Below are 8916 nucleotides of genomic sequence, written 5' to 3'. Positions count from 1 at the left end.
AAGACTAAAATTATATTACCCTTTCATCGAAAATTCCCTTATTGGTCGTTAGTTTTTGTGTTGGTAGGTATATAATACACTTCAGATTAAGAGGTCCTGGATTCGAATCTAGGATTCGACGGACTATGAAATATGAAGATTTTTTTAAATTAATTCTACGAAATTCATAGTAAAAATGATCAGCCTGAAATTGTGAAGCTGCTGATGTAACATCCTCTGCCTCTGAGAGCGCGTTAAGTCTGGCATCGACGGTCCCAACCGGATAATTCACTAACTATGACGTATGTTATTGAACATATACGAAGACCAAGTAGCCATTGTTAGTAATTCTTTAGTCACGTGAGTTCGTATCCACTATTTACTTAATATTAAGTGATCAAAATTGAGATTATAATGTAGGAGAAAAATATCATACAGTGCCTACTGACTACCCTTCGTGGATGTCATAGAGTAGGTAGATGACATTGCCCAGTTGATATTGTGATTTTTGTTAAAGATGGGCTTTACGGAATACGAAAAAAACGTTTATTATAGATTTGATGTTATTTGTAGGTAGCTAACGTACGTCAAAGTTAGTGAATAGGCAGCCTGGTCATTATCATTAATATCATAAAATAGTGTTACTTAAGTAAAAAATATCACCCTAAGCCCTATTCCGAATTGGAGCTGTGTGGTCGAGGAGACCGATTTACATTTTCTATTATATCTGTATTGAAAAATTTCTATTTTGTATGAGTAGAAGACTAGTAGGATAGCTTAATAAAAATTACAATTAAATTAATGTAAGGTGATTTCCCGGGATATGCTCGGAGTAGGAGCATCTGTGCGTGATCGAATCAGAAATAAGTAGATCCGCATAAGAAACAAAGTCATCGACAAAGCTCAACGAGTCGCGAAGCTGAAGTGGCAATGGGCGGGGCACATAGTTCGAAGACCCGATGGACGTTGGGGTCCAAAGGTGCTGGAATGGCGACCCCCCACCAGATGGACTGACGACATCAAGCGAGTCGCAGGGATTCGCTGGATGCATGCAGCTCAATATCGTGATATATAGTAGGTAATACAAATGAGTAACTACATATTATTAAGAATCAAACAAATCTATATCTTGATTCAACGAAGATTTAGCGCCTAGATGTTTCTGACTGAGCAATTCTGCACACTGCAGAATTTGTATAAATATTTTTCATAGATTAATAATACTTGTAACATGAAAAATATTGTCTCATTTATTTCTATTACAGGGGTTCCTATTTTCAACTACAGGGGTTCCTACAGAATAGTTCCACTATAATATTATAACGTACCTAACTAAAAATATTTAATATAACTAAAAGCATTAAAATAAGAAACATATTTTTTTATACTAAGCTTTTTTAACGTCCGTTACAAATTCTCATATCAAGCTTATCAAATAAGGGCTAATACATAACTTTACCAAACTTTGTAAACTAGTATTTCTATAGGAAGTAAATGGCTTATTTATTTTATATTTTATTTAAAGAAATTAATAAATATATTTTTAAAAATCCAGTCCTCCGATGCGAGGTTGAAGGATACAAGCCAGCGGTGGTAAGGGCTCTAAAGTTTGCGGCTCACAATAAACGCCGTCTTGTTGTCTTAGAGACGGCGTTTATTGTGAGCCGTGAGCCTACCCTCTCTTCTCTATCAATCCTTTACCCAACAGCCTACATAAAACATTATCACCCTAAGCATTTGAACTGTGTGCTGGGTGAGACCGATTTAAATTATTTATTGGAAAATCTATAATTTGTGTGAGTATTACCAGTTCGGATAATTACACAGATTGCTTAAAGAAAAAATTACAACCAAATTAATATTAGGTCATTTTCCCGGGTTATCTAGTTATAGTATGTAATATAAATAATATGTGTAAGTACTAAAGAGCTGTGATAGCCCAGTGGATATGACCTCTACCTCCGATTCCGGAGGCTGTGGGTTCGAATCCGGCCCGGGGCATGCACCTCCAACTTTTCAGTTGCGTGCATTTTAAGAAATTAAATATCACTCGTCTCAAACGGTGAAGGAAAAACATCGTGAGGAAACCTGCATACTAGAGATTTTTCTTAATTTTCTGTGTATGTGAAGTCTGCCAATCCGCATTGGGTCAGCGTGGTGGACTAAGGCCTAACTCATTCTGAGAGGAGACTCGAGCTCAGCAGCGAATATGGGTTGATAATGATGAGTAAGTACAGTACATATTATTAATAGTCAAATACCAAACCAAACAAATCTACATCTTAATTCGATGAAGATGTAGCGCCTACAGGTTACTGGACTTAGCAATTCTGCACAATGCAAAATTTGTAAAAATATTTTTCCTATGAATAACTTTTAACGCAGAAATTTTTGTCTCATATATTTAGATACACATTTTTAATAATTAACAATTCTTATTTAATTAAATTATTAAAAATATAGATATTTAAAAATCCAGTCCACCTGATGCGAGGTTTAAGGACGCAAGCCAGCGGCGGTGAGGACTCCAGAGTTTGCAACTCACAACGTTGTCTCAAGGATTACCACCTACCCTCTCTTCTGTATCTGCCCTTACCCTATCAATCTCTTCTCTATCAGTCCCTTACCCAATAGCCAAGCAAGAGGTCTGCAAGATGTTGGTCAAAGCTTTTTGCTATAAGCCCATTGACTGAAACTATTTATTAACGGTTAACGGTATTTTTCCCTTCGTTGAAAACGAATCAAATTAAATAACGCATTCTCCCGAATTTAATTGATCTAGAAAACCGAAAAAAAATACGCTTTATACATATAATGGCTAATAACTAATAAGCGCAGTATCGAGTTATTCAAAATGGCAACAACAACTAATCATTTCTACGTTTCAAGTTGTCCGTTAAAAGTTTGCTATTTAGATAAACACTGTAATTATTATGTAACATTGGAGTTTTGTTTATTATTAATTATTAATTCTATTAAAATACCAAACCCTTCAAATATCGCATGTTTTTACGCTAATAACAATAATGAACTATACGCAATAAACGTATAACTAGTATCTGTTTGTTGAAGGCTAAATTACTCAAAAATGAATGGGGTAGTGGACAATTCCACGCGAGTTATACCTAATGCACTCGTAGAAATTTGGGACAAGGTTAGATAGAACACAGCTCAATGGAAATTTTTGAAAAACCTTGCAAGGTATCTACGCAATTTCAATCTGCATAAAAATTAACGTGGTCTGGGTAAGATGATTTTATTTTATAACAAGATCCACAAAAAGACTGCGATGGACCTACCAATGCATAACTTTAAGCAATGTGTTAAAAACATTTACTTAGTCGAGGCTACTACACAATTGGTGAGTTCCATAATGATAAAGGAATTAAAACTATAAGAAATCGTAACGTTGTTATCAATTGTAAATTATAATACTGTACGATTTTTAAAAGAACAAAGCTGTTGAGTTTCGTGCCGGCTCTTCTCAGTAGGTAGAAGAACCTGCCTTCTGAACCGGTGTTCCAAACCGAACAAATAGTCAACTGACGTTTCAACGTAAACTGAGCCTACTTGAAATAGAAGAATTTTGTATTTTTGGAATTTTAAATGTGATTAATGTAAGTTCAAGAAGAGATCTACCTTAAGTATGTTGTGTTGAGTGTGTCGACCTATTGTTTAAAATCCACACTATCCACGGCATACGTAAAGCCCTGTTGTTTAAAAAATTCCTAGTGAGCTGAATTTTTGAATACACCTTTATTATGGCGTTGTAATGAAGATGTGAAAAATCGAATCGACATTTATATCATGCCGGCAAAAAAGTTATAAAAGGTCACGAAAATTAGTTTTTCGCAAATATCGCGCGATCTATTGATATCGGAGTACTTTTTTCAAATAATGCGCGACGTCCAAGATGGCAGTCAGGCTATTTGAAATGCACCCTGTTATGAGTATAAAGCAAGTTTTTTAGTTTTAGAAACTATTCATGTTATCTTTAATAGATAAAGAAAGAAGAAAGAAAGAAAGAAAATAAATTTATTCAAATTTAAAAGTTACAAACAGTACCTAACTAACTAACTTAACTTAACTAACTAACTAAAAACAGCATGTCTGTCTGTAACCCTTAAAAAAGAAAGGGTGTACAGCTCAGCATTATGCCGTGTACTATATACAAGCATAACACACGACGCTGATTTTCAGCTGAGACCCGTGTGACGCCACAGCTAACATAAAAAAAAAAATAAAAATGAGAACAAATTCAAGTGAATTAAATTCAATTAGAAGCAGCAAATATGTTTAAAAATAATAATTAAGTACCAATTAAACTACAGATATAAAGATATATAGTGTGATTTATATATGAATTTATAATGTGAAGTGTATTTATTACTAAATGTATAAAATATATATGTACCTATAATAAATAGAAAATCAAGATAAAGAACTAAATTAAGACAAATAACTAAATTAATAACTATTGTATAACAGAAGAAGAGCGTAGGTATATACGAGTATTTCTTATACTACGACTACTACTTTCTTATGTATATATTTCCTATGATAACGTACCTACTTTAAGGGAAACAATCTGGACTCTGGTCGCGGAATGTGTCACTACTGCGTTCAAGAAAATCTCTTTGTGTAAATTAGCCGTTAGGATCAACTCTTTCGTAAATCATCATAAATTCTCGTTATCATTCTTGGCCACTTTAATTCATCCGGTAGGCACTCTAAAAATTGTGCAAATTAATTTCACAATTTTTAGGAAGGTAGATTTTTATTTACTGGTGGACGCATGTAACTTAGTTCAAAAAAAAGGAAGGGTAATGATTTTGGCCACGGCTCTACCATGACCATTTTTGTTCCTATGCATTTCTCTATTTCAATCTGAAATATTTTCTTGTTTCGTTCTTTTTAGACCCCTTTTAACGTAGTCGGGTTACAATTTTTAAACTTATTATTAATAACTTCGTAACGTCCGATCTCGATGAAACTGTAAATAGTTTCGGAGATTATCAATAATCAGACAGACAGGAAAACGTATTTTTTTCGTGTGTCAACGTAAAAGAGATTTTTTTAATCGGTTATGACTCTTCATTTATCTTATCTTGGCAATTTAATTCAAAGTCAAGTCACTATTTTATGACATCTACCAGATGTATATTTGAGAACTACGTATTTTAAGTAACTAACTTTTATTAAATACGTTATTATTAGATTTTATTAGTTTAGCATACAGGCAAGGTATTATCAACCTAAATTGATATCTTGCTATTTAATAATCTGTTAGCGTAAAACAGTTGGCGGCATTCCTCATGGCTGATAATAATTTTTGGTTCACTGCCAAGGAACCTCAACTTTGACTCGTTTTTCTATAATTGTAGAAAATTATCACCTTTAGAACATCCTTTAGTAGACTTCAAATGCAGCAATATATAGTGCTTAGTCACGCACGCCATACTTTAAACGGTTAAGGGATGATTTATATTAGACCAGGCCATGCCTCGGGAGTGCCATTGCGTGGTCCAGACGGGGCACGGATATGAAACGTTTCATACATTTTGTGTGAAGCATTTTATAGCATGATCCGTGTCCTGTCCGGACCACGTGTGCGGCACGACCTCTAAACTGACTTAATTCATCATTTATGTTTTCTAACCCAACTATCATCGGAAATATCGAAATCCCCTTGACGAAAAACGATAAAATTTAAAGGTAGTTATAGCGTCCGCTAAAAATGGATTTTACGTCAAGGCCGGATTAAGGAGGTCTAAGGGCGGACGAAGTCGCGAGCGTCCACTAGCTATGTATATCTTGTACCGTTTGACCGTAGGTAATATAAAAAAAAACAAATTGATGGTGTTATTTTGATGAATCACATTTCGCAAGTTCAACGAACCGGCAATTTTTAGTTCGTTAACCCATGGAAACCGTTCAAAAGTGGTTTTTCAACTGTTATATGAATATACAAGTAAAATGTGTTATGTGACCTACAATCTACACGCATACCAGTTCCAACTCTACAGCAGGATATTGTAATAATCATTTCTCCTGACCTAATTTTAAGCGTATAATCTCGGCGAAGGCTAACAACTTACTAAGTCTACGAAAAAATTGTTAACTAACATAAATTAGCCCTTATAACGTACTATACCTACATTTCAATTTAGTAGCCTCGTCTGTTATTTATTAGCGATAAGAAATAATAATAGATAATATCCTCAGTGACACTATCTATGACGAGATGTATGAAAATGGAGAAAAACAATTTTTCTACAATACACGCGAAAATCAACAATCTGCAACCTTTTGAAATTAATTACGACTGTAAAATGCATCAAAATTGATATTAAATATAAATTGGATTTATTTTAATTTTATTCAAAGGGTTTTTTAAAGCTTTATTAAAAGGTGCTTTAAAGTCATCATTTTAATCAGTAACGCCTTCCGTAGTTTATAAATAAGTAGTTTCAAAACTCGTGGTACTGGTTTTCTTTGTGAAGAAGTAGTAGATACTTTTCGAAGTTCTAGCAATAAATGTTTTGTTTTTCTTTTACAATATGGTTTTAGAGTTACTCGACTCTGAAAAAGATAATCTTATAATACACTAGTATCCTCTTACGCTTCGCGATGGCTTATTGTATTTGCATTAATAAGAAAGAAAAACCGACTCCTTCCTGTTATAACATAATATTTTAAGCGGGTATAATTTATAAAAATATGACCTTATTCGGTACAGGAAATTTAGAGTTTTAACGAACATGAGATTTTTATTTAAGTATATAGATTAACTCACTGGCTGATAGATCAAATTAAATGATATTTAATCATTGCCCACCGTATACTTATGAAATTACTACGTTAACAAAATTAAAAACTTTAATTAATTCAAAATTAACTTATTACTATTGATATATTTCATAGTTATCTTTCTCGCCTTGTACCTGCCCAGGTATCACAGAGCAAATCTCCACATTATTATAAGCACACAAGACGTCTATCATATCCCAAAACCCATAAACCTATTTTTAAAAATTTACAGTGCGGAACCCTCTCCACGTGTACCATTCACACTTTCCCGGTAATTAAGTAAAACATCATACATCATGTTGAAATCTTTCGTACACTACCGTATTAACCGCAAGACTATGGGTTAAATGTTCGCCGGTGTACCAAAACAGCGATGTAACATTTGAAGCTGTATTATTTTACCAAACCAATTATGTGGTCAAAAAATATCGTAAAACTCATGCTGTATGGTCAACTATCTAAGCTTGTCCCCGTCGTGGACAAATTAAAGATGAATTAAAATTTCGTAAAAAGCTGTAGCAAACTTTTGTGAAAAGTAATGATTTCATTATTAAAGTAAAAATATCAAGATTTATACATATAAGTAAATAACCGGGCCGGCTATTTACCGGGCCAGGGATGGGCATTCCCTTTTAACAAGTAAGTAATTCTTATTAGATTTCAGAAAATTAAAATAGCTTTGCTTATAGTAGGTACCTCATCGGCCTGTAAGTTACAGTAATTTGAATACAGTTGTTGCAGTAGGTGGAAGTTAAACATACGAGTAATTGAACATACCAACACACACACACACATACACACACGCATACACACACAACATACCTAACACATTTTCGGGTGTTAGCCACGTACGGTAAGATGTGCCACGAGTAACCTTAGCAACACGTTGACGCCATGACAATCGCATAGGAAATTTTCATATTTGACATCCCTAATGTACCGAGCAACCAAGTAGAACGTGTCAAACACTAAATCACTAAATCTATATATATAAAAATGAATTGCTGTTCGTTAGTCTCGCTAAAACTCGAGAACGGCTTAACGAATTTATCTTATCTTGGTCTTGAAATGTTCGTGGAGGTATAGGGAAGGTTTAAAAGGTGAGAAAAAATCAAATAATTTCCGGGAAAACCCTAAAAACTGCCCTTTTTTATTTCCCATACAAACGTTTAAGAGTCAAGCGATAGGGGTAGGGTAGGGGTAGGGCAGGGGAAGGTTAGGGGTAGGGCAGGGGTAAGGTAGGGGTAGGGTAGGGGTAGGCTAGGGGTAGGATAGGGGTAGAGGTATAGAAGGGTAGAGTAGGGATAGAGAATAAGTGCACATATGTCAACACGAAGCTTGACCGAGTCCGCTAGTTTGTTTATAATTTTACTTGTGCAGATGATTGTCTTACTATGAGGTTCAACTTACTTCCCGGGGTCTATACCTACTGCAGCCCTTGAGGTAGTGCGCGTGTTACTTCAAATCCAATTATTATTAATTGCTATTTATTACAATTTTGTTGAATGAGCAAATAAAATTCAACTTTTGTTTTTTTGGGTATTTAAAAATATAGATTGATGTAAAAAAAAAAAAAATAATGTGCAACTTTTAAAATTATAAATATTACGAGTATGTGATTTTATTGCTTTTATTGTTTTTTTATAACATTCACAAATTATTAAATATTTCCAAAATCGATAATTTATATTATTATGTACGTGTATATGTCGTCTCTATGAACGTAAGTCAAAGTCAAAGTCAAAATTCATTTATTTCAATTAGGCTTAGTTTACAAGCACTTTTGAAAGGTCAAGATGATGTCATAATTTAATTTAATTTAATGTTGGTAATAAGAGTCGAAAACTTAAAACTAAAGTTACGAGGGTTCCAAACACGCCTTGGTCCGAGAAGAACCCAGAACAAACTCAGCTAAGGTTTTTTTTTTGTTTACCACCATTTTACAAACTTATTTAAAACTAAGCACACAGTCGTATATTACAGTTTAACACCAAGCTTTTTTATCATTAAAATTAAGCCTAGCATATCCCGAAAAACGGACTTATGGTGATGATATCAGCTTTGCACCTCCGTAAAGCACAGGATTCCTTCGTAGAGTTGAGTGTACAGCCGGAATGAATATACTGA

The 8916-nt window shown here is 34.0% G+C and overlaps 1 protein-coding gene across 2 annotated transcripts in view; it reads right to left on the bottom strand.

Annotated features, from left to right (window-relative positions):
• Positions 1-8916, bottom strand: part of LOC112055976 (flotillin-2) — a 294787-nt gene that overhangs the window by 242596 nt on the left and 43275 nt on the right. The window lies entirely within an intron of this gene.

This window comes from Bicyclus anynana, chromosome 8 (assembly GCF_947172395.1).
Source record: "Bicyclus anynana chromosome 8, ilBicAnyn1.1, whole genome shotgun sequence".
Lineage (NCBI taxonomy): Eukaryota > Metazoa > Arthropoda > Insecta > Lepidoptera > Nymphalidae > Bicyclus > Bicyclus anynana.
The sequence above is the reverse complement of the archived record's forward strand: the minus strand, read 5'-3'. Positions and strand labels throughout refer to the sequence as shown.